This window comes from Triturus cristatus, chromosome 6, assembly GCF_964204655.1.
Source record: "Triturus cristatus chromosome 6, aTriCri1.1, whole genome shotgun sequence".
Classification (NCBI taxonomy): Eukaryota; Metazoa; Chordata; class Amphibia; order Caudata; family Salamandridae; genus Triturus; species Triturus cristatus.
The window spans coordinates 1,247,079,643-1,247,103,856 of NC_140589.1; the positions used below are offsets into that span (position 1 = coordinate 1,247,079,643).

The following is a 24,214-nucleotide window of genomic DNA, read 5'->3' on the forward strand; positions in this document are numbered from 1 at the left end:
CCTTTTAATCCAAACTTATTGATTTCACCATCAAACTCACCACAACCACCTTTCTCACCTGAGCCACAGGATGACAATGATGGGGACGGGATGGGGATGACAATGAGGACAACATTCCATAGTACACAGACCCCTGGGATGATTATGATAAAGTTCCAGACCATAATAATGACCCCGATCTGTATGCCTCCAGACTATTACCACCCAATGATAATATTGGCTTTGCACAGCTTATTAACAGAGCTGCTCAGTACCATGGGGTGGAACTACATGCTGAACCCCTAGAAGAGGATTTCATAGTGGAGACATTCGCTCCCTCCCAAAAATGCACTAATACTTTGCCCATGCTCAAAGACATGATAAAACACGCCAATGACATATTCAAAGAGCCTGTTAGAGCTAGAATACTTACACCAAGGGTAGATAAAAAATATAAAGCCGCTCCTACATACCCAGTCTACATCAGAGGGCAGGTACCCTTAGAATCTCTTGTCGTCTCTAACGCATGGAAAAGAGCTAATTCACAAACTACAGGTGACGCCCTCCTCCTGACAAGGAGTCAAATGCTATAGACACCTCAAGCAAAAGAATCACATCACAAGCTTTTAATCATTGGCGTATTGCAAATGCTCAAGCTCTTTTAGCGTGCTATAATAGTACTCACTATGACGAGCTGGAAAAACTAATGCAGCATTTACCAGAACAGTAAAAAACTAAAGCTAACGACCTCATCCAAGAGGGCAAGCTTATAACAAACACTTCTATAAAATGCGCCCTGCGTGCCATTAACACCAGCGTTTTACTACGCCGGCACGCTTGGCTTCGAATCTCCGAATTCAAGCAAGAAGTACAATCATCAATACTTAATCAGGATCACCTTTTTGGGCCAGCAGTCAATTCTTCATTAGAAAAAATGAAAAAAGACACTGAGACTGCTAAGTCCATGGGAGACTTACATCTACCTCCTTTCGCCGCTCCTTTTACAGGGGTGGCTCAAAAACAATGGCGTCAGAAAATTCCTCCTCTTACAAAAGTCATAATCAATCTTCCTCCTCTAGAGGATATTTTTCGGTAGGGTACAGAGGAAATAACAATAGAGGAAGAGGCAGAGGTAACTCCAACCGCACTTCCCCTGCCACCAAACAGTGACTTCCCTCCACTACCCCCGATCCTTTCACTCCTATCGGGGGACGTCTCTCACAGTTCCTACTTGTCTGGAATTCCATCTCAACAGGCAAGTGGGTAAGACAAATTATCCAGTATGGTTATTGTCTGGAACTTAACTCCACTCCCCCAAATATTTCCCCAAACTTCGTGCAATGTCCTCAGAATATCTCACCCTCCTAAAAAAGGAGGTTCTCTCCCTGTTACAAAAACATGCAATAGAACCAGTTCCCTTGACTCATCAGGATAGGGGCGTTTACTCTCTCTCTATATATATTTTTTAAATATATTTTTATTGATTTTATACCATGAAATCAAAATAAACAGAGAGAGTCAAATTGTCAATCATTGTACAGCATAGTTATCTACAAATCACGTACAATTACCAAGATGTACCCTAAAACCAGTCATTTTCTTCCAAAGATTGTGCCATTCTCTGTTGCATTTCCATTTCAACTGTTGGGGAGATACACAAGTCCCACTGGTATTCATTCCACTTGCCCCATTTCTTGTCCCATTTCCTTGGGCACCCTCTGGACTTAAAAACCTCCTTCTCAGCAATCATACACTTGTCCAGTTCCTTTGCCCATATCTTCGGAGACGGCAGATCTGCCACTCCCCATTTCCTGGCAATTTCGCGTTTCGCCAGAGTATATCCCAATGTGGACAGCTGTTGTTCCACCTCTGTGAGGTCAGTCCCTTCCCAGACTTTAAGTAGACCAAGTTGTGGTGTAAGAGTGAGTGTCTTCCCTAATGCGTCTTGGATATGTTGCCGTTCCCACATTGGTCGTATACACCGGCAGACCCAAATGGTATGAAAAAAAGTTGCTTCTTGACCACAGACTCGAAGACAGAGCGCATCTAGCCTTGATCCTATCTTCGCCCACCTTTCACCGCTAAGATATGATCTATGGAGGATTTTTAGTTGGATCAGGCAGAACCGGAGACAAATGGCCGCCTCCCTTGGGGACATCAGCGCCGCTTGCCAATCCTCGTCTTCAAGGGGCCCAAGGTCTATTTGCCATTTTTCGCGAAGTGCATAGAACGGGTCAGGTAGGTTACCTGTTCAACATATACGCTGTATCCACCGGTGAACGGTATATCCAGTGGTTAATCACCGCCAGCTGCTAGGCCCTATAGTAGAGTTGCACGTCCGGGAGAGCAATCGCCCCATCGTACCATCCCTTAGTCAGCTTTCGCAATGCAATACGAGGTACCACTCCATCCCACAGCAGCGTTCTGACCTCACTATCTAGGCTTAAAAAATAGGCACCCAGAACTTTGCTTGGACAATTTTGAAGGGCATATAAAAAGCGCGTGCGGGCTAACATTTTAAACAGGGCGGCTCGGTCCAGTAACGATAGGGGCAAGGATCTCCAGTGTTTAACATCGCTGTGCAACCTGTCCAAGGGTACCGTCAAGTTCCGATCATAGAAAAGTTGTGGATCTGGGGTTATAAAAATCCCGAGATACCGAAATCCGTCCTGATCTATCTCCACAGTGCAACCCTGGGGGAGACAAGGGGTCGGACCTCGAAGGATAAAGAGTACCGATTTACTCCAGTTGATCGCATATCCAGAGTATTTCCCAAAATTTGTGAAAGTATTTGACACACTATGCAGGGACCCATATGGGGATGCCAGATACAGCAGGATATCATCGGCATATAACGATATACCGTCATTGTGCCCTTCCGCCCATTTCAGCCCTCTCACCATTACATCCCCTCTCACCCAGGATGCTAGTGGCTCCAGCATCAGGGAGAAGAGCAAGTGGGACAGGGGGCAGCCCTGCCTGGTGCCTCTCTTGAGATGGAATACTCAGGACGTGTGGTTATTCACCCGTACTTGATCCTGCAAATCCATGTACAGCAGTTTGACACAGCTCAAAAATTTCGGGCCAAAGCCCATGCGTTTCAGTACTTCAAACAGATACGGCCTCTCTATAGAATTGAATGCCATCGGCGCATCTAGGAAGAGAACCACTGCGTCCTCCTCAATATATTGTCATCGTGCTAGGACATTATATAGACGATGAATATTGAGCACCGTGTTCCATCCAGGCATGAAGCTCGATTGGTCAGGGTGTACCAAAGATGGAATCACTGACACCAAACGCAGGGCCAGCAGTTTCGCCAGGACTTTCGCCTCCACATTTATTAAGGAAATTGGCCTGTATGAGCCACAGTCCTCGGCGGGTTTACCCGGCTTACGGATAACCACTATGGAGGCAACCTTTGTTCCTCTGGCAAGACCCCCTTTTCATAGCTTTCATCATACATAGCCCGCAGATGTAGCGCTGCGTGGGAGGCAACCAGTTTCAGAAATTCTATGGGCATCCCATTCGGACCCATCGCCTTCCCTGACTGAATAGCGTTGATGGCTTTCTTAATTTCGTCATCTGTGAGCTCCTCTTCTAAGGAGTCCCTATCTTCCTCTGAGAGCGTAGGCAGCCGCATATCTACGAGGAGTTGTCGGGAATCTTCTGCCGTATAGGTGGTTGCAGGGGTATATATTGTTTCTAAATGGTTAGCAAATGCATTTGCGATATCCTGTAGGTCTGTGATCTGTTGTGCATCCTGAAGAGTCAGCCTTGGCACTCACCTCTCACCTTGTTCTCTCCTTTCCAGCCAGGCTAGCAGCTTCCCAGCCCTATTCCCCATTTCATAAAGCTTGTGTTGGGTATGCAAATGTTTGGCCCGCATATCTTCCTCTGCTAAGGTCCTATATTCTAGCTGTTTAATCGCGAGTCGATGTATAGAGGTATCTGTGGGAGACCTTACGCACTCTTCGTCCAATGTGTGGAGTTCACTTTCCAGTTGCGAAAGCTGTTGCTGCCGTTGTTTACTATAACCCACTTTTAACGCCAGAGCTTGCCCCTTCACTACCACTTTAAAAGCCTCCCATATAGTCTGCGCGGAGTCTACTGTTCCTACATTTTCTTTGATGTAGTTAATGGTCTGTGTGAGTAGGTTCGTTCGTATATCTGGGATTTTTAGGAGCCATGGGCTGAGGACTATGGTGGTTCATGGACGGTGTGTAGAATATGTAAGTTCAACCCACAGTGGGAGTGGTCCGAAATATCTCTCAGTAGAGCGTGGGGATTGCGAAAATAACCTATGTCTGTGGCCTGTGTCAAGAAGTAGTCAATGCAGGACATATTTTTGTGGGCATTAGAATAATAAGTGTAGGAGGTTTCATCTGGGTGCATGTTGGGTGCCTATCTCTTTGGTCATCCATTGTCATGTTGAAGTCCCCCCCTAATATCAGTGTACCCAGTGGAAGGTCTGCCAGGATTTTCCCCAGGTCTACCAGTGCTTCTTTACCTATCGCTGGCGGGAGGTATGTTGAGACCATATTGAGCACTTTCCCTTCCCATTGTACCTCCAATACAGCAAACCTACCCCCCGGATCTTGCCAGGTATGTGTCGGAGTAAGAGCTAGATTCTTTTTAATCAGGATACCTGTCCCTCGGGACCCCGAGGAATAGTCAGCATGGTTCAGGAGCTTGTATCCTCACCACATGAGAGCCTTAGACTAGATGTGTCTCCTGCAGTAACACAGTATCGGGGGCCTGTATCTTGAGATAGTGTTGCACAATACCCCTTTTGATTTTGTCCCCCATCCCATTCACATTCCAGGTCAGCACCGTGAGTGATGCCCTTTTCTTAGCTTCCATCAGACTGATCACGGGTGGGGAGATGGGAGTATCCAACATATCTCCAGGGCTCATTCCCTGCACTCCACTATTTCAGCAACCTTAGCATGTCTCCCATCAGACGAGCAGGTACATCGGTATAGAGAAGACCCATGGCTTTACGGCCTAAATGGGTTGTGACAACAACTGTATTTAAGCATGACTTATTACTTTTTGCGGCTCTCAAACTCACATGAACTTGAACCCCCCTTCCCCCATCCCACAACTCCTGTGCCTCCCCTTGCCTGCCTCCATGCCAGTGGATTTAAAACTACTCACACCCAAACCAGGCAGAGTGCCTATTTCCCCCTCCCAAATACTAATTGGTGCTGGCAGTCAGCCCACCCCCCTCGCCGTAGGCTAAATTAGCCTGTGTCTCATTTCGATTAGAAAAGTGAATCCCCCCCCCACTTCAATAAATGTCCCTTTAGTTCGCAGCAGTTCACAGGCGGTCAGGTGGGGCATCAGCTCATTAACCACCACAGTCCCCTGGTGACAGGAGGAAACCCCTCAGTGTCCCCTTCACACAGTCACACTATTGGAGTCACTTATCTGTGTATGGGACTGCCCCATCTGTATATTGAAAAGTCGTCTTTGTAGCAGTGGATGATCGATCTCATCTCCTCCCGTGAAGGATCATCACTTCAGTCACCCCCCTGACTGGATCCATTTGGTCGGAGGCCGTCATTCCCTCCTCTGTGTGGCTTTTCAATGCAGCGCTGTCCCTCCAGCCAGTCCCATACGTCCTCTGGCGAGGAAAAGAACCACGTCTTGCCATCCAACGCTAACCAGAGCCCTGCTGGAAAAAGCATGGCGTATTTCACCCCCTTGTCACGCAACGCTTTCTTCACTGTGAGGAAGCTACGATGCTGAGCTTGGACCTTCATGGTGAAGTCGGGGAAGAAGATGATCACGCTGTTTTCAGATTTGAACGGAGGATTGGCTCGTGCGGTCTGAAGTATTACGTCCCGATATCTGTAGTTAAAGACTCGTGCAATGATCAGCCGTGGGGGCGCCCCCGGTTTAGGATGCCCCCCTAGGACTCGGTAGGCCCGTTCAATGGAGAAGTTGTCCGAGAGTTTCTTGGGCTTCAGATGCTTCAGGATCAGATCTTCCAGCAGAGATCCACCGCCGGTCCCTCCGCACGTTACGGGACCCCAAGAATGCGTACATTGTTTCTACGGGCCCTGCCTTCGTATACGTCCAGTTGTTTCTCCATAGCCGCCTGCTGGTCTTGCAGTTTACACACTTGTTTTTGGAGTAGGGACGTATCCTGTTGAAGTCCTGTGGTTGTATCTTCCAGGTCTTTCACTTTAGCGTCCGTTTTGAGCAGGTCTGCACGGATAAGGGACACTTCAATGTTAACCAGATCGATGCGGGCTTCGAGGGATGTGCGCACTCCTGTTATTGCTTACATTATGTCGTGAAGCGTTAGGTCCGGTTGTGGTTGAGAGTTAATCAGCTTATTTGGGGCCTCCTGCTGAGTGTTTTCCTGCCCCTCCACCGCTTTAGTCCAGGCGAATTTGGCCAGCTTATTTTGGGCCGTTGGTTTGGGCCCCTTTCCACTTGCCAGCACCAGGCCGCCAATTACCACTGTGGTTGAGTCCTTCAGGCCTAGTCACAGTACTCTCCGCCACCTACCCAGGGGGGTTTCGGACCCCCTGGAGGCCTGTCGAGTTTCCTAGGAACCAGCCCCCAGTTGCTACTCTTGGCACCTTGTGTAGCCGTATGGTTCTCAGAGCAGGGGGTGTTATCTTGTGGCATCCTGCCTCACACCTACTTTCACAGTGCTATTATAGCATGGATCAAGGCCCAAGGCACCTTTCAGGATGGGGGAGTCGTCGCTTCACACTCCGCTCCCCCCTATGAGCCCGGAAGTGCCCCGCATGTGTATCAAAGTGCGCTGTGGTGAACCGGCGCCTTGCTGCAGATGAACTCAGCGATCTTGTTTGCCCTTATTTTCTTCTTCAGTGTCCTCCGCCACAGTTCACCGGTCTGAGAATTATTCCCGCTCCCAGTGAGGCATAAATCAGGGGCTGGGCACTAAATGCTGTCGGTAGGCGTGTAGGGCGATCACGTCCGGAGCTGCACTGCACTGAGACCCACCAGCCTCTAGAACCGGGGTCTCAAGTTGACTCGTCGCCGCTCAGTCAACTGCCCCCCAGTGCCTCAAATCAGCTACGGCAGCTCTAGCAATCCTTCTGGATCGGAACATCCCTGCTAAGCCTCCTATCGCCGGCCTCTGCAATGTTGGTTCCACTGTGCTTAGGATCCCTGCCGGTTGCGCTCCAAGTGCCCCCGCTGCACACCGCCCAAGTACGCTTCAGAGCGCTGGATCCGTGGGCCTCTCAGGTCCCAGACGCCGGGGCCTCGTTTTTGTGCGGCGTGGCTCACCTCACAGCTCTCGGCTGCTCCAAGCCCACTCAACAGCGTTGGCACTGCCAATCGCAGCGCGCACTGAGCGCCGCCGACAGTCACTACTTTTCTGCATCTCCGACAAGCAGGAGAGCCAAGGAAGCTCCACAAGTACCTCCGCTCCTTCTCCTCCCGGTCTAGGATGCCACCATTTTCTTCGTCCCTGCCGCCTCAGCTCTGCAATCCAGCCCAAGTCTTGTTTCAGGGATGGTTTCGGGCAACACCTGTTGCCACCGGAGTCAGGGACCAAGAATCCACCAATTCTTGAAGAGGTACGGCTAAACTAACAGGATATTAGCAGGATAGACGGCGAGTTCTTTGGAGCCTCGCTAATAGGCAGCCATTCCTGTTGGCTGCGCCCCCCCCCTATATTTTTTCATTCCAAAAAAGGACGGCTCTCTCAGGCCAATATCAGACCTCAGACAGCTCAACCTCTAGATTTAGTCAGACCATTTCCACATGGTCACTCTCCAACAGGTACTCCAATGGCTTCAGCACGGCGACTTTCTTTCCACTTTGGATTTAAAGGACGCCTACCTCCATATTCTCATTCACCCAGCTAATAGGAATAAATCTCAGGTTCGTGGTGGACGATCAACACTACCAATTCAAAGTCATCCCATTCGGGGTAACCACAGCACCCAGAGTTTTCACCAAGTGCCTAGCAGTAGTTACAGCTCACTTAAGAAGACAACACATTCACATGTTTCCTTATCTGGACAATTGGCTCCTAAAGGCCATCTCACAACACAGCTCTCTTCAACACACCCACAAGACAATTCAGTTAATTCACAACTTGGGATTCACTGTAAACCTCACCAAGTCCCACCTCCAACCATCCAACACACAAATATATTTAGGAGCTACACTAGACACTTGCAAAGCTCTAGCATACCCCCGCCCAGTCAGGATACACAACATACAGGCTCTAATGTCACAATTTCAACCTCAACACTCATTACCAGCTCGAGTGTTTCATGCAATTAATCGGGATGATGGCCTCTTGCAGTCTAATCATCCCTTATGCAAGACTCCAAATGTGTCCTCTACAGGAATGCTTAGCACGTCAGTGGAACCAGGCTCAAGGTCGTTTAACCGATCTGGTGTTGGTAGATAGCCTCAAAAATCGCTCTCTGCAGTGGTGGAACATATACAACCTTTCCAAAGGGCGCCCGTTTCTTGACCCGGTTCCACAGATAGTGCTAACAGCAGACACATCGCTCACCGGCTGGGGAGCTCATCTTCAAAATCATACCATTCAGGGCATATGGACTCTACAACAAAAACAGTTCCACATAAACCACCTGGAACTACTTGCAATTTTTCTAGCATTAAAATCCTTTCAAGTCCATGTAGTCCGCAAAGCTGTCCTGGTCTGTACGGACAACATGACAGCAATGTACTACATACAAAAACAGGGAGGGACACATTCCCTACAGCTTTCGCGACTAGCTCAAACCATATGGAGATGGGCCATACCTCAAAATATATATCTCCTTGCCGAACACCTTCCAGGAGTAGACAATCACATCGCAGATCTGCTCAGTCATCAACTACAACAAATCCACAAATGGAAATTACATTCTCAAGTTCTCCTTCCATTCTTTCAAATGTGGGGCTACCCAGAAATAAATCTGTTCACCACACTCCAGACCGCAAAATGCCCAAACTTCGCGTCCAGGTATCCACACCCATTATCCAAAAGCAATGCGCAGTTTGGAACCCTAATATTGCCCTTACAAGACTTATGGGCCCACCGTTTGAGCCTCTGCACAAATGTGATCTACAGTTCCTCACTTGGAAGCTAGCCTTCCTTATAGCCATCACATCTCTTAGAAGAGTTGGTGAGCTCCAGGCACTAACCATACAAGAACCATTTTTACAAATTCATTACAACAAAGTGGCTCTTAGGACCAATCCAAATTTTTTACCTAAAGTTGTTTCTGCCTTTCACCTCAATCAGTCTGTTGAACTACCAATGTTTTTCCCTCAACCAGACTCAGTGGCAGAACGTGCTCTTCACACACTAGATGTTAAAAGAGCAATACTTCATTACATTGAAAGAACTAAGGGGCATATGTATCATCATCTCCATATGCGATTCTCAAATAGCAATTTTTTGAGAACCGCTATTTGAGAATTGCAAAACGGGATGTATTTAAAAAATCGCATACATTTTGCGATTTCTTAAAATTCCTTAATTACGATTAGCAAATTGCGAAATCGCAATTAAGGAATACCTTCCCATTCATTCCTTTGGGCCAGGAGGTCCATAGCAATGAATGGGAAGTCCTTCTCAATTTGCGAATCGCTATTTGCTAATCGCAAATTGAGAATATTTTCAAAGGTGCAAGGGTGTCATGATGACACCCTGATGCACCCCTGAAATCAGCATGTGTGCACATATGGCGCACATACATGCCCTAAGGGCATGTATGTGCACCACATGGCACTTTGAAATATGCAAAAAAGTGCATATTTCAAAGAAATCGCAACTTACCACCAACTTGAAGTTGGTGGTATTTGTGATTTCTTAAGGAGAAATCGCACAACTTGGGTGCGTGTTACATTGCATTTAAGAAATCGCAATTTGCGATTTCTTAAATGCTTACGCAAGCTTAAGAAATCGCAAATTTAGCGATTCCTTAAGATTGCGAGGCTGAAATGCCTCACACATCTCCTTTTGCGATTTTGTATTGGCAAACGCTGTTTTTTTGCGATTCACAGCGTTTGCGAATACAAAATCCTTTGATACATATGCCCCTAAATCTTTTAAGAAAACCAAACAACTATTTGTTGCTTTTTCACCACCGCATAAAGGCAATCCCATTTCAAAAACTGGTATTGCACGATGGATAGTTAAATGCCCCCAAATATGCTACATTAAAGTCAAACGCACATTAACTATTCCCCATAGAGCGCATTCCACACACAAACTAGGGGCTTCTATGGCATTCTTAGAGAATATACCCTTGGATGACATCTGTAAGGCTGCAACTTGATCTACACCTCACACATTCACAAAGCACTACTGTGTAGATGTGCATGTAAAACAACAAGCTAGTGTGGGCCAGGCTGTCTTAAGAACACTTTTTCAAACTACTGCTACAGATACAGGTCAGCCACTGCTGGGAAGATAACTGCTGCAAAGTCTACTCTAATGCATATGATCTACAGATCATATGCCTCGAACGGAAAATACTACTTACCCAGTATGCATCTGTTCTTGGCATGTAGAGCTGTAGATTCATATGCACCCACCCACCTCCCCGGGTACCTTTATCTGCAGTATTATCTTACTTAGATACAACACACATGGACATCTCTTTCTATTCTTACTAACTCCATCATCACCCTTTATGGCAAGAACAGTCTGGGGATGGAGTAGATGTCCATGCGCACTATCACCGAAGGAGGAGTCACGTACCTCGTGACTACAAACACTTCTTTGAAGAAAAACAAAGTGCAAACATCCGAGCCCAACACCAGATAGCGATCTATGCGAACGCATTTGAATCTACAGCTCTACATGCCAAGAACAGATGCATACTGGTTAAGTAGCATTTTCCTTCTGATCCATGTGAGACCTTTACAACCTGCTATAAGGTCGCGGGTGGAAGAATTGCTTGCTGGTAGGCCAAACGTCTGTAACACTCGCTACAGTGCTCTTCACTGATTGCTTGGTCGGCATGCCACCTGTAGCACACGACACAAAGGTTGTTTAGCTGATTAACGCACAAGGTAACAGCTTGCCTTTGCAGTGCACCATATTCCCAGAAATTCTAGTTTGGAACTGAAAATACTTTTTAAAATAAAAAAAATACAATTCAGTATGTTTTAAAATATCACTATGGGATTTCATCGGATCTGTGGAGTCAAAAACCAAAGGAGATAACGCCTTCTCTTGTTGGCTGAGTTTGCATGCATTCTTAGAAACAGTTGCAGACCATCATGGAATGGGTGGAGTGAACTCATTTTTTGTTCCAGAGTTTTATGGATCCCTTTGCAAGAAATGTGAAATGGTCATGCTCCGTATAATGTACATTTAGCAGACATGAACATGCCTGCCAGCAGCTGAGATTTTATGACTGCTGCCTCATGTTAAAGGCAAAAACAACAATTGATGGACAGAATGCAGAACAATGTCATACATTCACCCCAGTACAGAGATTTGGGCCTAAATCCATCGTTTCTTTGCTCACCATGCCATTCCAGTTTGAACCCAGCCATATGCAAATCAGTCTTGACCCTGTACCTCATGGGAACAGTCCAGCCCGAACTGCCGAGCCAGGTCCTCCCTGGACTGGAAACAAGTATCCTAGGACCGGTTTCAGGGTTTCACCCCTCTACAGCCGGGATAGCTTGATTCCAGTGGCATGGAGAGCATGGGACCCACGTCTGGGCATACCCGTCCCACTCGGGGTGACAAATGCAAAAACAACAATTGATGGACAGAATGCAGAACAATGGCATACATTCACCCCAGTACAGAGATCTGGGCCTAAATCCATCGTTTTTTTGCTCACCATGCCATTCCAGTTTGAACCCAGCCATATGCAAATCAGTCTTGACCCTGTGCCTCATGGGAACAGTCCAGCCCGAACTGCCAAGCCAGGTCCTCCCTGGACTGGAAACAAGGATCCTAGGACCGGTTTCGGGGTTTTACCCCTCTTCAGCCAGGATAACTTGATTCCAGTGACATGGAGAGCACGGGACCCACGTCTGGGAACCCCCCTCTTCAGCCAGGATAGCTTGATTCCAGTGGCGTGGAGAGCACGGGACCCACATCTGGTCATACCTGTCCCACTCGGGGTGACAAATGCAAAAACAATTGATGGACAGAATGCAGAACAATGTCATACATTCACCGCAGTACAGAGATATGGGCCTAAATCCATAGTTTTTTTGCTCACCATGCCATTCCAGTTTGAACCCAGCCATATGCAAATCAGTCTTGACCCTGTGCCTCATGGGAACAGTCCAGCCTGAACTGCCAAGCCAGGTCCTCCCTGGACTGGAAACAAGCATCCTAGGACCTGTTTCGGGGATTTACCCCTCTTCAGCCAGGATAGCTTGATTCCAGTGGCGTGGAGAGCACGGGACCCACATCTGGTCATACCTGTCCCACTCGGGGTGACAAATGCAAAAACAACAATTGATGGACAGAATGCAGAACAATGTCATACATTCACCCCAGTACTGAGATCTGGGCCTAAATCCATCATTTTTTTGCTCAACATGCCATTCCAGTTTGAACCCAGCCATATGCAAATCAGTCTTGACCCTGTGCCTCGTGGGAACAGTCCTGCCTGAACTGCCCAGCCAGGTCCTACAGGATGCAGAACAATGTCATACATTCACCCCAGTACTGAGATCTTGACCTAAATCCATCGTATTTTTGCTCAACATGCCATTCCAGTTTGAACCCAGCCATATGCAAATCAGTCTTGACCCTGTGCGTCATGGGAACAGTCCAGCCCGAACTGCCAAGCCAGGTCCTCACTGGACTGGAAACAAGCATCCTAAGACCGGTTTCGGGGTTTCACCCCTCTTCAGCCAGTGTAGCTTGATTACAGTGGCAAGGCGAGCACGGGACGCACATCTGGGGATACCCGTCCCACTCGGGGTGACAAATGCAAAAACAACAATTGATGAACAGAATGCAGAACAATGTCATACATTCACCCCAGTACAAAGATCTGGGCCTAAATCCGTCTTTTTTTTTTGCTCAGCATGCCATTCCAGTTTGAACCCAGCCATATGCAAATCAGTCTTGACCCTGTGCCTCATGGGAACAGTCCAACCTGAACTGCCAAGCCAGGTCCTCCCTGGACTGGAAACAAGCATCCTAGGACCGGTTTCGGGGTTTCACCCCTCTTCAGCCAGGATAGCTTGATTCCAGTGGCATGAAGAGCACGGGACCCATGTCTGGGCATACCCGTCCCACTTGGGGTGACAAATGCAAAAACAACAATTGATGGACAGAATGCAGAACAATGTCATACATTCACCCCAGTACAGAGATTTGGGCATTAAATCCATCGTTTCTTTGCTCACCATGCCATTCTAATTTGAACCCAGCCATATGCAAATCGGTCTTGACCCTGTGCCTCATGGAACAGTCCAGCCTGAACTACCAAGCCAGGTCCTCCCTGGACTGGAAACAAGCATCCTAAGACCGGTTTCGGGGTTTCACCCCTCTTCAGCCAGAATAGTTTGATTCCAGTGGCATGGGGCGCACGGGACCCACGTATGGGCATACCCGTCCCACTCGGGGTGACAAATGCAAAAACAACAATTGATGGACAGAATGCAGAACAATGTCATACATTCACCCCAGTACAGAGATCTGTGCCTAAATCCATAGTTTTTTTGCTCACCATGCCATTCCAGTTTAAACCCAGCCATATGCAAATTAGTCTTGACCCTGTGGCTCATGGGAACAGTCCAACCCGAACTGCCAAGCCAGGTCCTCCCTGGACTGGAAACAAGCATCATAGGACAGGTTTCGGGGATTTACCCCTCTTCAGCCAGGATAGCTTGATTCCAGTGGCGTGGAGAGCACGGGACCCACATCTGGTCATACCTGTCCCACTCGGGGTGACAAATGCAAAAACAACAATTGATGGACAGAATGCAGAACAATGTCATACATTCACCCCAGTACTGAGATCTGGGCCTAAATCCATCATTTTTTTGCTCAACATGCCATTCCAGTTTGAACCCAGCCATATGCAAATCAGTCTTGACCCTGTGCCTCGTGGGAACAGTCCTGCCTGAACTGCCCAGCCAGGTCCTACAGGATGCAGAACAATGTCATACATTCACCCCAGTACTGAGATCTTGACCTAAATCCATCGTATTTTTGCTCAACATGCCATTCCAGTTTGAACCCAGCCATATGCAAATCAGTCTTGACCCTGTGCGTCATGGGAACAGTCCAGCCCGAACTGCCAAGCCAGGTCCTCACTGGACTGGAAACAAGCATCCTAAGACCGGTTTCGGGGTTTCACCCCTCTTCAGCCAGTGTAGCTTGATTACAGTGGCAAGGCGAGCACGGGACGCACATCTGGGGATACCCGTCCCACTCGGGGTGACAAATGCAAAAACAACAATTGATGAACAGAATGCAGAACAATGTCATACATTCACCCCAGTACAAAGATCTGGGCCTAAATCTGTCTTTTTTTTTTGCTCAGCATGCCATTCCAGTTTGAACCCAGCCATATGCAAATCAGTCTTGACCCTGTGCCTCATGGGAACAGTCCAACCTGAACTGCCAAGCCAGGTCCTCCCTGGACTGGAAACAAGCATCCTAGGACCGGTTTCGGGGTTTCACCCCTCTTCAGCCAGGATAGCTTGATTCCAGTGGCATGAAGAGCACGGGACCCATGTCTGGGCATACCCGTCCCACTTGGGGTGACAAATGCAAAAACAACAATTGATGGACAGAATGCAGAACAATGTCATACATTCACCCCAGTACAGAGATTTGGGCATTAAATCCATCGTTTCTTTGCTCACCATGCCATTCTAATTTGAACCCAGCCATATGCAAATCGGTCTTGACCCTGTGCCTCATGGAACAGTCCAGCCTGAACTACCAAGCCAGGTCCTCCCTGGACTGGAAACAAGCATCCTAAGACCGGTTTCGGGGTTTCACCCCTCTTCAGCCAGAATAGTTTGATTCCAGTGGCATGGGGCGCACGGGACCCACGTATGGGCATACCCGTCCCACTCGGGGTGACAAATGCAAAAACAACAATTGATGGACAGAATGCAGAACAATGTCATACATTCACCCCAGTACAGAGATCTGTGCCTAAATCCATAGTTTTTTTGCTCACCATGCCATTCCAGTTTAAACCCAGCCATATGCAAATTAGTCTTGACCCTGTGGCTCATGGGAACAGTCCAACCCGAACTGCCAAGCCAGGTCCTCCCTGGACTGGAAACAAGCATCATAGGACAGGTTTCGGGGTTTCACCCCTCTTTAGCCAGGATAGCTTGATTCCAGTGGCTTGGAGAGCACGGGACCCACGTCTGGGCATAACCGTCCCACTCGGTATGACAATTGTGTGTATTTTGCCTCATGTTAAAGGGGCGAGTGGAGGGATTGTGCCTCCTGTGGCTAGTGATCACTTGATAACTTAGGAATCTACCCAAGTATGATCAAAAATCTGCATTTACACATTAAACAGTTTCCAGCGTTTTTGCCTATTTTTTTAGGTTTCGCCTGCACAGCAGCAGACAGCTTGCTGGAATGCTTGCTTTGTATTACTTAGTTGAGTAAAGCAGATGCTTTAGTCTTAGAATGTTTGTGGCATTTCCTATTTATGCCTCAGTACCTTTCTTTGCACTTGGTAGGCATTATCGGATTGATTTTTTTCAACTTAATCTATTTGGTCCTTATGATCAAATTCTAAATGTAATAAACATTGTGCATTAAAAATAAAGTTAATATACAAGAGCTATGCTATATTTTATTACTAAACAGGCAGTCTCAGGTACAGTTACTTTGCAGTCAACAGGGTCATGATTTGAATAGTGCAGCAGATGCAGTAGCACTGGACCCAAAAGTTGACAGAAATCCTCTAAACACATAATATTGCTATATTTGACTACTAATTAGGCAGTCACAAATGCAGTTACCTTGCAGTTAAAAGGGACTTGATTTGAATTGTGCAGCAGGTGCAGTGGCACTGGGGCCAAAAACTCTAGGGATCCCACTAAACCCGGATTATTACAAATTTTAATATTAAATAAGACAGTCCCTAGTGCATTTATCTAGCAGGCAATAGGGTAGGCCTGGGCTAAAATTTCGTTCCGTTCGCGGAAATTGCGATAATTTGACATTTTCGCGTTCCGCGGAAAGCGCGAAAATGTCAAAATTTCCGCATTCCGCAGCTTGGCGATAATTTGTTTCTTGCTCGCGCTGTAAAATAATACATTCTCGCGCGCACGCGATCTGCTTACCTGAATCCCTGCGTTCGCCGACAAGTTTTCTTGATCCGGTCGCGTTCTCCATGAGATGTTGTATTGTTTTTAGCCACTTGCGCTGTCTCGCGACAGTTCGCGCCCGCAGTGACGTCATGCGTCACGCGATCACGTCTTTCTTCTCGCGATCATGCACCGCGAGACAACTGAAAACAAGATGGCCGCGCCCGCGAGCAACCACATGGGTAAGTTGGCGAGCCGCAACCATGCAGAAAATCTTGCGAACATGCGGGAAAAAAACTTCCGCATCTTCGCGATATTTCCGCGTGTTTGCGATAATTTTTAACATTTTCGCGATAATTTGCGAAAGTGGATTTCGCAAATTCCGCCCACCCCTACAATAGGGTCATGATTTGAATGGTGCAGCAGGTGCAGTAGTACCAGGACCAAAAGCTCTAGGCACCCGACTAGACACCTAATATTGCTATATTTTACTACTAAACAGGCAGTCACAAGTGCAGTTACCTTGCAGACAACATGGTATTTATTTGAATGGCGCAGCAGGTGCAGTGGCACGGGGCCCAAAATGTGTATGACCTCCTCGAAACACCTAATATTGATATATTTTACTACCATACAGGCAGACACAATTGCAGTTATCTTGCAGTTAAAAGGGACTTGATTTGAATGGTGCAGCAGGTGCAGTGGCACCGTGGCCAAAATCGCTAGGGATCCCACTAAATGCAGAATATTGCTAAACTTTACTACTAAACAAGCTGTCACAAGTGCAGTTATCTAGAAGGCACAGTAACCATGATTTCAATGGTGCTGCAGGTGCAGTGGCATCGGGGCCAAAAGTTGTCAGAACTCTTCTAAACACATAATATTGCTATTACATCAATTAATTATACGTTCTCCCTCTTTCATTTCATTTTTTTAAATGTTGCTATTGCTTACCTGCACCATACCACTAGTAACAGCACAAAATGTCGCCTTTTCGTACATAAACAATCATAACACTTTAACAGACTTTTTGTAACTTATATTGTACCACTACTCACCAAGCTACAACTTACAACATAAAACAGCCTATTATTAATCACATAGGCGAAACCTAATGCATTTATAAATGCTTGTTCCCCAAAGTGTAATTGCTTGAATGAAAATGATAATATAGTGCAACTTTTATAAATGACACTGGTAGTTCACACGTCCTTTTTGACTGCCTCACTTTGTGCTCAATAATGAATTTTGTGTTCCCAATCACGCAAGCTTTTGTTTAAACAACCGTTCGACATCTAGCAGTTATACTACAAAAAAACACTGTGGGCATATTTACAAGGGGTTATTGCCACCTTAACATCACTTTTAGCGGTGTTCTGGTGGCGATATGCCCTTCTCCATATTTCAAAGCAGCGTTAAGCCACTTTTTGTGGCTTAACGCCGACTTATAAATAAGGTTTCTTTACACGCATCACTTAGCGTGAAAGGGGCATGCAATGGGTGTTGGTGTGGGCATTCCACCACACCACCCTTTGCTTTTCTTGATGCTGCCCTAGATTTACAAGGATGTGTAAATCTGAGGCCACACTAAAAATTAACGCAATGCGTGAGAGGCGTTCAAATGGCTAAAAGAGGAGGAATACTTTTGTATTTCTCCTTGTTTTTGCTTTTTCTATGTGTGCTGCACTCTGCAGCATACATAGAAGGAGCAATATGCCATTAATGATTGTTTATGTGCAGGAAGGTGTCCCTTCCTGCACATAAACAATCATTCCCTGCAATGCAGGCACCCTTGCCCCATGGTACAAGGGTGCCAGCGCAATGGAAAACACAGGGGTGCACTGTAGTCTTGTGAATACGGCACAGGCCTTCAATTCTAAAATGAGAGGGGCAGCCCAATTTGGTGCAGCTCTGCGCTCTGACATGTTCTCATAAATATGCCTCTGTTACTCGGGACAGTGATGTTACAATACTAGAACTCCTCTGATCTTTGCCACTGTGGGCCCTGCTGCTTTGTATTACGGAAGGGACATTGTGCCCCTTTTATAATCATAAATATTTTGAACCTGTTTTATTGCCTATGTATTTCTTGAGGGGGGTCCCCACCGATTGCATGGAAGTGTGAGAAGGAGAACCCTGGTGCATGTTCCCAAAATGGAGCATGTTGTGGCCAACACATCACCCAAGGGAGCAGGAAAATGGAGAACACACAGGAGGTAGCCTACATGTTGCACCCTTCCAGATAGTATGAGGCCTTGCAGGATGTAAAAAGAATTGCATGGTTGCCCCCAGAGATCCCAAGAGGGTTGCACTTACTGGACAGACAATAATACCTCGTCCCCTTGTTAACCCAGACTGAAGGCTCCCTTGCCTAGCCACCTGAGATATCCCTTGGTGTTGATGCAGTGTTTTCTTGCATCCAACATATCAGCTGATGACTGTGTGCCCCCAGAAATGCGGAGGGAGTCAGGAACTGCTCCCAAAGTGAGAACACTTAGAGCCCCCCTTACTGAACTGGTCAGCATGCTGTCACAAAGTGGCAAGTGAGCTTCCCACTCTGTAGGGGAATGCCAGCTACAATTCTTCATAACAAGCAACGTCTGTGCACTGTAAAGCGGGTTGCTTATTCTGTAATCTTCATTCAAATGTATGGCATGCTAAGAGGCAATCCCTTTTTATCCTCTGCACATCCAGCTCGGGAGTGCTAATTATTATAAGGAAAGATTTAGGACTTTATTTAGAAGTGGCCGGTAATGTGTCCGCGAACAAAAATTGGCAGATGTCCCATCAGCCCACTTCTTTGTTCCCCCACCTTAGAAGAGCTGTTTTCCATTTCTAGTGGCAGAACCTCAGAAGCCTCAACCATCAGAAGCACTTTCACTGTAGGGCAGTTGCTATAGGACCGTCATCTTAATGGTGTGGGAATGTTTGTAATATTTAGGACCCAGTTTTAGATGCTGATTTTTCCATCAGGCACAAATAAAGTAGTGGAGAGAGGAGAGTGTGGGCAGCCTTGCCTGGTGCCTGTTTGGCAGCCGCGGCCCATGCAGGTAAGAGCATTGGGGCCGGGTTGGGGGGATTCGACAGATGACCACGTTGGAAAATTAAATAAATAATTAATTTTCCCTCGCCGTGGTGTGTCAAAATCCCATCTCCCTCCCCCCCACCTCCTAACCTGGCTCCACCACTCTTACCTGCACGGGCCGCAGTTGCTGTATGGACTCTGGAAAGTGGGGAAACGTCTCGGCCAGTGCGCATTCTATCAATTGGGTCTTTGTAGAGCAGGTTGATCCAGCTTAGGAATTCTGGTCCCAGGTCCATACGCTTCAACGCACCTCTGAGATAGTACCAGCTCAGGGAGTCAAAGGCTTTCTTGATATGTAACGAAAGGGCCACTCCAGCCGAGGGCTCAAGACATTGCTCTTCCATGATGTGAAACACCCGACAGAGATTGAGGCATATGTTCCTCTCTCGTAAAAGGTCTTTCTGGTCCGGATAGACCAGAACAGACATATGAGGAAGCAAGGGATTAGCAATAATCTTCCCCAACACCTCACAGTCAGTATTGAGTAACGAACGTGCCTTTTAGCAGCACACATCCAGCGGATCTTTATTAGGCTTGGGTGGTACCACGATGACTGTCTCCCTCATCGATGGTGGGAAAGTGCCAGCGGCCTTGGCCGCCTGAAATAACCGTAAAAGCTATAGGACAAGCATGGCTCTGTATGCCGCATAGAACTCCATGGGGAGCCCATCCGTCCCTGAAGTTTTGTTGCGTGCAATTTGGTTTATTGCCAGTCGGACCTACCCAATTGTTAATGGGGCATCCAATGCCCGACAATCAAGAGGGTCCAGGTCGGGGATCAGTGGAGCATCTATGTACGTCAGCAGCCCAGGATCATTCAGGGCATCACACCGTGCTAGAGGGTACTATAGTAGTCAAAGAAGGCCTTGTTAATGGTTAACTGCAATATGAGGATCTCACTTATCGGGAGCGAATGGCTGTCAGTCTAGACTGCTCCTTCTCGGAGCCCATCAACCTTGCCTTGACCCGTCCTGTTTTGTCACCCTGCATGGTGATTATCAAAATAGTCTGCACTGTTTAGCTTACCTTGTCTGTCTACCAGGGTTCTATATTTGGTCCGGAGGTCAGCAATCTCTGCTCTCCAAATGCCCCCGTCTCTAGACAGACCTCCTCCTCACAGATCACTGCCTCCAAGGTTGTCAATTCACACTGCAAGGACAGCTTAATACATAGGCCCCATATGACCACCTTATAGGTGTCCCTCTCCATCCACTTGTCTGACAGTGAGTCCTCATTCAGCTCAAAATATTATAGTATTTGTGCGCCTATTTTTCCTCAAAACACCGTATCCTGCAACAGATGCGTGGGTAACTGCCAGTCCTAATCCAAGGTGAACAGAAGAGGGTAGTGATCTGACAATGTGCGGCCCAAGTATTCCACCATTTGAATGAAGGGAAATAACCTTGGATTACTCATGAAAAGGTACATTTTCGTATGAAGCTGGTGAATCTGGGAGAAATGGAAGTATTCACATGCCAAGGTGTGTAAGGAGGGCCAAATGTCCCGCAGTCTACTGTGGTCCAAGCAATCCACCAAAGAATGAGCAACTCTATGCACCTGAGTGCCATGCAGTGGAGGTGTAGACTGATCTACGGTAATATCATGTACACAATTAAAACTTCCCTTCCTGGAGGCTCGGTGCTCGTAGGTCATGGAGCAAAGTAGAGGGAAGTGTATCAAAAGTTTGAGGCTGGCCGGAATACAGTGCCACCAGTGAGAGAGGTGCACCATCAGGTGGCCCTCATTTCGCACATATCGCCCCCTCCAGATATTCCTTCTGGTGCAAGATCTGAAGAAGGACTACCGGTGCCATCCATATAAGCATTCCTCTAGTATATGACAAATAAGCAGTGCCCACTATCTGACCCCTCCACTGGTGGTGCAGGTGCTGCAATCCCAATGAGCTCATGTACGTTTCCTGAAAAGAGGCAATGTGGACATTCATATGCCGTGGATAGAAAAACACCTGATTGCGTCGTCAAGGGGTGCCCAACCCCCACACATTCCAGGACAAAACGTTATAGATGGGGAGAATCAGTTAGTCCTAATACAATCTGAGACAGTGAGATGCACCCCCCACCGGGACCCTCCACCCACAGCAACAGTGCCCCCCATGCCTCCCTCCCTCCACAACCCACCACAGACAAAAGAAGGGAATAGAAAAATAGAATGAAGCATAAACTGTACTCCCAACTCCCTAATCCTGGTTGAGACAAAAACAAGCCCCAAACCAAGAACATTGCAGCAAACAACATTAGTCAAACCAAGTCTACCAAGGTTGCGGGAGTACTGGATTCATATAGGGTAAGGACAAATATCACTCGGCCCACCCGCTTTATAGAGTGTATGGGAGATCCCACAAATGTGGAGCACAAATAACAGTCTCAATAATTGCAACAAAAGGATATGGAGTTGGCAGTCATCGGGGTCAAGGCCAGGCCAGCCCACAGTTCAGGAGAAATGTATATCAGGGCACGCTCCCAGTTGCCCTCCAGTGAGGACATGAATCGTGTGGGGGAGCTGGTGGTATGACTCCCAGGCTGCCTGCTCATTCGTAGGTCGCCCTGGGGTGGGGGCTAGTGCATTGTTGTCATCAAAGAGAACGTCGTTGACAACTCCCGCCTGTGTCACCCTGTCAAGCAATTGCTGGGATGCAACTTTTGTCTCTAGCCATTACCAGGCACTGTCTGGAAATGTAAAGAAGTGAGCTATATCTTAGTCCAGGGCCTGCAGTTTCGCTTGGAACATTAGGGAATAGCATTTGTTTAACTGCTGGAGTTGGTGTTTAAAAGGCATGAAAGAGTTGCACTGGTATTGCACCTCTGTATTGTAGTCCAGATATATATTCACTGGGTTGTTTTAAACTTGCCAAGGCCCCATGGTGCCAGCAACCTTGTAGTATATGATCTTGGTCCCGGTAATTAATGAGTCTTGCCACCACCGGTATCAGGGATGACCCAGGACGGGGTGGCCTGACAGAAACTCTATGTGCCCACTCCAAGGAGAAGAAGGTGGATCGTCAACCACCAAGGACAATGTGGTGCAGCCAGTCCTCCAAGAAGAGGTCCATATTGAGGTCCTCCGCACCCTCTGGGAGCCCTATTATACGAATAGTTTTGTGCCTTGACCTGTCTTCAGCATGTTTGCACAGGCACGTATTAATGTTACCTCCTCCTGGAGAGTCCATAATTGCAATTGCATATCCAAAACAGAGGGCCATAGGCCTGCCAGGTCAGATTCACTGGACTCCACTGTGTCTCTCAACTTGGTTTGGTCTGCCCTAAATAAATTCATTACGATTATCAGGGCATCTAATTTGGCGTCCAGTGTGGCCTTAACATCCCTGATAACCCCCAGGAGCTCATAAAATCTGTTCATGGTGGTAGCTCCAGCGGGCACCGCTTGGGCATCATACACCCTTGAGAGTCCAACAAGTTGTGGCAGAAGCAACGTTCCCCCTGTTTAGGTCCCCATTTGGTGCCTCACTGCTTGAAAATGTTCGCTGCATCGCGTGTAGGAAAAGGAGCACCACTCAAATGCAAACGTAAGGCCAGGTGACAGCAAAAGTGGTGATTGCACAGTCTGCAGCCACAAACTCCCAAGCAACAACAGCAAGTAAACACTGAGTAGGCAGGAGGGGGGGGGGAACCCCTATCCCAGGTCGAGCAGGATCAAATGCGTGGACTTACAACAGAAGCAAAGCACTCTATTTATGGCAAAGCCCCTGCGACATCCATTGAGAAGAGTGTTATTCTCCCACACTGCTGCATTGCTCCCTGCAGCAGCATCTGGGAACAACATGCATATTTTCAACAATGAAGAGTAAGGGGTATCAAGTTCCTCCCATGCAACATCAGTGATCACTACTCCGCCGGACAGGCCCCTCGTCGTTGGTGCTGCAGGTACTGGTGATAAGCCTCAGCTTGCTCTTTACATTCAGGGGGCAGGGGTGTGGCCTTCATCCATGGCATGTTCTGTCCCAGAAATGCATGTCCCCCAATCCCATCTGACCTATAATCAAACTCCCCCAGGGAGGCACACAGACCCATCTTAATCAGGCTACCACTGTCCAGGAATCGGCGCCTCAGGGGGCTGGAGAGGAGGTCCTTGCGCGGCGCACCACCTCCACAGCGTTGAGATGTGGTTGCCACTACCCAGTGGATATTGCTGCTCCGGTGGGGGTCAACACCAGAGGGCAGGCCCCGGCACATCACTGCTGCCTATGTTCTAGCTGGGACCTCACCATGGCACCAGCGGTCAGGTAGGAGGTGAGAGCCCTCTCTCACAGCCACTGCTCCTCGACATCTGGGCCCCCAGTGGGCCCGACTTCAACTCCACCGGCTGCCACTTAATCAGCAGTTCCAAGAAAGGCCCTGGAGGAGAATGTTGGCTAACAACTAGGGCAGTCAACCTTGGAGCTGGGGATCTTGGGGCGAGTCTCTGCAGGGCTGTTCAACATTCTGGGATTCCTGGCAAATCACTTAATCTCCCCGTGCTTAACATAAATCAATGTGCCCGTTTGTAATGTAACTGGTGCTCATGTAAAGCACTCTGATATCTAAGGGTCTAATTCTCGCTATATAAAACTCAACAAAAAACACAGACCAATGCCAGTGGGCAGCCAGGCAGCCTCCTGCTTCAACCCCTCTAGTCATCACTCATCCTGTCCAGCGAGTGTCGGCCAGCACCTCGGCGCTTCACTGCAAGCCAGGAAGCAAGTAGGCAATAGTGACCCCTGTGAGGCAGTGGGCCAAGGGGGGATCCTAGATGCTACAGAATGCTGATAGGCGGCAAGGCACGCGGAGCTCAATCACCACATGTTTGTTTCATCGGCCATCTTGGTCGCCCCCCCAGCTGTTAAACTTTTGTTAGTAGAATTACATTAGACGAGGAGAATGAGACAGATGCATTTTT

General features: G+C 47.7%; 1 protein-coding gene across 1 annotated transcript in view; it reads left to right on the forward strand.

Moving 5' to 3' along the window:
* Positions 1 to 24,214, forward strand: part of LTBP1 (latent transforming growth factor beta binding protein 1) — a 1,238,788-nt gene that overhangs the window by 1,148,938 nt on the left and 65,636 nt on the right. The gene's annotated exons all lie outside the window — the stretch shown is intronic.